The sequence below is a fragment of the Odontomachus brunneus genome, unplaced genomic scaffold (assembly GCF_010583005.1).
Source record: "Odontomachus brunneus isolate Ranch 3 - 2012 unplaced genomic scaffold, Obru_v1 Obru_scaffold_011, whole genome shotgun sequence".
In the NCBI taxonomy this organism is placed as follows: Eukaryota; Metazoa; Arthropoda; class Insecta; order Hymenoptera; family Formicidae; genus Odontomachus; species Odontomachus brunneus.
The window spans coordinates 299,283-304,915 of NW_022639461.1; the positions used below are offsets into that span (position 1 = coordinate 299,283).

At 45.7% G+C, this 5,633-nt stretch overlaps 1 protein-coding gene across 5 annotated transcripts in view; it reads left to right on the plus strand.

The window, feature by feature from the left end:
- LOC116840694 (cAMP-specific 3',5'-cyclic phosphodiesterase) overlaps window positions 1-5,633 on the plus strand; it is a 474,033-nt gene that overhangs the window by 176,158 nt on the left and 292,242 nt on the right. For 3 of the 5 annotated variants that reach the window (XM_032807765.1, XM_032807766.1, XM_032807767.1), the window contains exon 1: window positions 4,674-5,472. The exons of the other annotated variants lie outside the window; for them this stretch is intronic. The gene's annotated coding sequence lies outside the window, so the exon portion shown is untranslated. Of the gene's footprint in view, window positions 1-4,673; window positions 5,473-5,633 lie in introns of those variants that run through there. 5 annotated transcript variants of the gene reach the window in all.

Sequence of the window (5,633 nt, forward strand, 5' to 3'; positions counted from 1 at the left end):
ATATATATATATATATATATATATATATATACATATATATACACATATATATATATATTATTTTTATTACGCAATAATTTTCGACTCTAAAACTTGCATCGAATTCGACGATTGGGCGAGAGAGTCTTAGTCTCGTTGAGCACTATCGAATGTGAGGTGCTATCGGTGCACCGGCCTCGAAAATTGCGCGAACTTTATCGGCAGACAATAAAATCTCAATAGCGTCAAAGTGACGTTGAATCGTGGTCGCGTACGTCAACGTTATCATATTTTGCCATCCGGCCATCGTCGCTTTTGAAAGTCTAACGGAGCTCAGCTGACTCGCCGAGGATAACGAGCTGTATTATGTATTAGATCACTCGCGGGATCGTTGCTTTTCTCTTCCCCCTTTCTTCTCGCCCGGAAGAGGATGAGTCGCGCAATTATCGGGAAGTTAGCCGCGGTTTTTGCGCTACTACGGCGAAATTCGGCCGCGTGAATCGATTACGTCGGAATTGAATTTCAAAAATGTCTGGGCTCCCTGTCGCAAGCTCGTTCCCGTGGTCGCAGCTCGGTCTCGAACGAGGCGATTTATCGGGACTTATCGGGAGTTCTTTGCGCGAAAGAACGTCACCGGATTTATTGTCGGATACGCTGCACTGTGGGAAAAGCCAGTCGTGACTCGAGAGCGCTGAATGTCCCGATTACACCCTACAAACTATGCGCTTGTCGAACCGCCCCGGCAATCAACGTTTTAAATATAACGTTATTGGTTGTTAGGGGAAATTTAAAACTTTCTTTCTCTAACCACGGAAAAATGCACTGAGAAAAATCTCTCGGCTATTGGAACAAAAGAAGCACATTCGCTGCTCTAACGTTTGTTAGAGAAACCGATCGAGCAGTCAACGTTGCAAATCACTTCTTATGATTTATCATAAGAAAATATACACTGCTTGAGATATACATCACATTTATTCTCATTCATTTAGGATAGATCAATTGTGTCTATACTATAGAAATGCTGCTTAGAGCAGCAAATGGAAAGTAACAAATCTTTTGTTTCCACTACAGGAAATATTTGCCGTCTCATATCCTATACCATCTCAGATGATAGCACAGGATATCCTTAAGGTATTCTCAGGGTGTGCTCAGGATGTTCTGGAGCACTCTCCAAATATTTAGAATTACTCTAGGACGATTCCGGGATATCTTGTTATTTAGGATTTGTTGCGGGTGTATACGGGGATTTTTTGGTAAATTAGCGAGACTTTCTCTCTCAGTGTAAAATGACACACTTTCGCCTGCAGGCGGAAAAGAGCATCGAAACGACTCGTTGACCGGCGCAAATGTCGCGCACGATGAAATAGCTTCGCGGTGTGATATCCGGTTGCATCGGGTCCGTTCGTCATCGATGGGAATAAACGAGTTCGCGATGGCAGTCGTCCGGGAACGCTGCGCCGATGAGGGTTTAAAGCTACTTCGACCGAAAAGTTTCATCGGTTGCTCTGCCCTCTGCCCCTGGCACGTCGTGTCGGGGAAATAAGTTTGGTATTCCGCGAGAATTCTTCCCGCCGAATGAATCGCCGGGCGACCGGGGAGAAATCCGCGGCAAAGTCTTCCGAACAATACGACCGAATGAAACCGTAATCCGTAATCACGACGTCTCTTCGTGCGCGCTTGTACGTTCCCCCTACGTGAAACGGAATAACGCGCGATTTCGCTCTCAACCTGAACCCCCAATGTCCACTCGCGTCTTCTCAAGGGACAGGGAAAATGATATTCCGTTGCTTTTGTGAAGGATCTGCTCGCCAGGTAGTACAAAACAGCCGATTAATCTCTTTAGTGGTGATCTATATTGACTGCGCAATTTCTCTTAGGAGGACTTTTTTTTAATAGTAAGAAAAAGTTTTTGATGATTTGTGAGAAATTTTCACTATAAATTACGGTCGAGAAAACTATTTTCCCTTAAATATTGCTATATAATATTAGTGATAATAACCTTATATGTATGTTACTATTACCATTTTCGTGTTAGATACTAAAAAGTGCGGTTGGAGCTAAAAATAACTATAATTTTAGTATTGGATCAACCATTTTTTCTTTCAGCTGTGTAAGCATTTCTAGATTTCCTTTGTTCTTATTAATCTATTTTCTTTGAAGAATTTTGAAAAACAGAATACGACGTATATCTAATTTCTATTTGTATTTTTTGTTATGAGTTAAAAAAGAAAATAGTGAAGTAAATCGAAAGGAATTTAATATTTCACCACGAAATTTCTCCGGACCAATTACTTAAGAGATTAAAAGTTGCAATATTTCTTTTTGATGAATTTCGCAATGCATTACTTGATAAGAGAATTTGTTGTTTCGAAAAAAAATGTAATTTCACCTTTAGCGAAATTCACTTATATATGGCCTCAAGAGAATTTTCTTAAAAGAAAAATATTCTAAGCACAATGTTATTCCTTTTTACAAGAGGAATATACTTTCGATAAAAGTTTTCTCTTAGAATATGAGAGAGATATTCTCTTAGAATATGAGATACAAGAAATAGAGAGAGAGAGGAGCGCCTTACTATGGGTGTAGGAGTATTTTCCTCTCGGGTTTTTAAAAGAATCGTCTTGACTATAACATAAGAGGATTCAGTTAAAGATAAGATTATATTTTTTAGTAATTTTCATATGTGTATTTTAGTAATTTTCATATGTAGAAAGAAAATTGTATTAACGCAACCGTATTAACGCGAAGTTTGATTTTAATGAACAAACCACAGTATTTGTTTGAAAGACATAGAATTTTTAAATCCTATGACCTAAATTTGATTCTATGAAGCAAAAATTTCTTCAATCAGGACGCGTTAGTTCGTTCATTAATGTGCAGGGCATGCATTGTCATATTGGGTACGTTGCAAAACCTATCCAGGAAAAGTATTGCAACCTTTAATCAGTCGATTGTACATCCATCAGCTACTTGCTTACAGTCTTCATTGACCATCTCACATTCAAAAAAGTGGTTTTGCAGTTATAACGAAAATTATCTATATACGAGAAATTTAACAAGATATATTTTGCATTTAATTAACTTAGATGACAGAAACAGAGTTCCTATCTTAATTATTTATTAATTTAGCAAGAAAACCTCTGTCTCTCTCCGTGATGCTTAGATTAAAGGCAATCACACTTCTCATAAAAGTGGCATGTGCACAAAAATTTTTTTCGCTGGTCGAGGTAGAATTTTAAAAGTTACAGTTAAAATTTATCGCTATTTTTTGTATCTGCTAGCAAATTGTCCGCGGTACGTAGAATTTACAGCAGTGACATTCTAGCAACATCTACATTCTAGCAATATCAACATTTTAACAAACAAATTTAGATGGGTGCAAGGATTATATTATACATTCGTTTGTCTCCTGTCTTTCGTTTTTTTTTGTATACCACACACTCAGTTTTATAAGAAATATGGTTAGCCTTAACCTCTGAGTGGGCGCCATTGAGAGACATTCTTGCTTAATTTCACAAATAATTCAGATATAAATTCTGTCCCTGCAATCCAGGTTGATTAAGCATATGCGATATCATAGTGTTTGCTAGTTATTTATCCGTCTTAGCTAATTTTTCATATCTATATAATTTTTTTCTATGACTGCAAGGTAATTTTTTTTTGTGTGATAAATAAAAAAGACTAGCGACGAGAGTCGTATGTAGCAAACAAATATGTAACCCTCTCACCTAAACGACCTAAATTTGCTAGCAGATATTGCCAGAATACTGCTGCTGTAAATTCCACGTACCACGAGAAATTTTCCAGCAACCAGAAACACATCAGAAACAGCGATAAATCTTAACATTCAGAATCCCACCTGGTTCAGCCAAGCATTATTTCGAATAGCACAACGATCACCAATCCGTAACTACGTGATCGCGTCGCCACGTGAAAGATCTGCTCGTCGACGCTCGTCGATTCGGAGTCGTCGGATGCGGTGTCTCCGTGCCGGAAGTTCATGAGTATCGTGCCGCTCTTGGTCCCGTGACCTCCAGAGGGTGCTCTCCGGCGCTGGTGGTACGCAGGAGCTCACACCCGTGAGCACGTTTGAACCCGGACTCGAGCGAGCGCTCGCCTCCGTCGGTGCTCGTACGTTTCCGCCGCCGGCGGCGCGGCGGCTGCGGGTTGGTGGCGGCGGCGGCGGCGGCGGCGGCGGCGGCGGCGATGGGTCAGCCGCCCCCGTCGCGGCTCGTGCGCCGTAGCCCGGGTCGGCAACGCGCGGGTAGTTTCCGTCCCCCGCTGCTGGCTGGCTTCCATACCTCGTATTCGGTCGCCGTCGACGGCCGTCAGAGGCGGCAGAGCGCGTCAACGGAGGTGGCCAAAGTCGCGCGAGTAGCACGCGCTTCTCTACCGAGTCACTTCATTCATCATCAGCGCGCACCGCATGCGTGCGTGCGTGTGTACGTGCGTGCGTGTGTACGTGCGTGCGTACGCGCGTGCGTTTATGCGTGCGTGCGTGCATGCGTGCGTGCGTCGCGACCGCAAATCCGCTCGCGCGCGCGCGATTCCCGCTTCTGTCCGTCTCTGTCTGCCTTTATCTCCGTCCCTCTGTCTACCTCCACCTCCGCCTGCGCTCTCTCTCTCTCTCTCTCACTCTTTCTCTCTCTTTCTCTCTCTTCCTATCTGTCGCTCTCCTTCTCGTTCCTACGCGAGTCACCGAAGTCAGTCGCGTTTCGTGCCGGCTGGTGTGCGCGTCGCATCGCGCTCTCGGCACCCGGGAGGCACTAACGACCGCTGAGTGTCGAGCGGAGCACGAGTGCGGACGGCGTGTTTGCAGCCGCGTCCTGACCCAAGGACTCCGTACGACAAGTGCATCGTCCTGGACGACCATCCGCGCTGGTCGCGCGATGCGCGCCCCTGATCGCGTCGCGGCGCGTCGATATTTCGATCGGTGCGGCGAGACGTGCGATCGTCGTCATCGTCGTCGTCGCCGTCGTCGTGGTCTGTGCGCGAGGTGCGCCTCGCCGAAACTTGGAGTCGCGACCCGGACGACCGACCTTCGCTCCATCTCTCTCGCTATCCTCCGGCGTCCCACGTTCGTCGCGGCGATAAGCGAACAGGCGTGTAATCAGCGCGACGAGGACTCCTCGGGTGCCGTTATCGAGGACACCGACTGTTCTCGTGCGATTCCGCGGTTCTTCGACCGCCGCTCCAATGTGAGAGCGGCGGTCGCGCCGTTGTCGACGTCGTCATCGCCGACATGATCCGCGAGTGCCGTTTTTCGCGCGCGTGTCTTTGTCATTGCCGCCGTTGTCATCGCGAATCGCACGCGCGCCCATAAATACCGAAGAGAGCGCGTGCACGTCGCAGAGAGACTCGGTGAATCCGTCGTTCCCGCGACCAAGAATCTCGCGTCTTCTGGTCGTTTTCATTTTTCGACTGCACCGGCCGAGTAGTCCCCCACGTCCAAGGCGTTCTCCAGGAGAGCGAGAACAAACTCTCTGGCGAACGGTAAGTGCTGCGAAAGTGTGCAATCGAATCCCTTTCTCCCTTTCTTCGTGGATATTCGCCAAAAGTGATTTCGCGTGCTTTCGTCATCGTCGTCGTCGTTGTTGTTGTCGTCTCTCTCTCTCTCTCTCTCTCTCTCTCTCTCTCTCTCTCTCTCTCTCTCT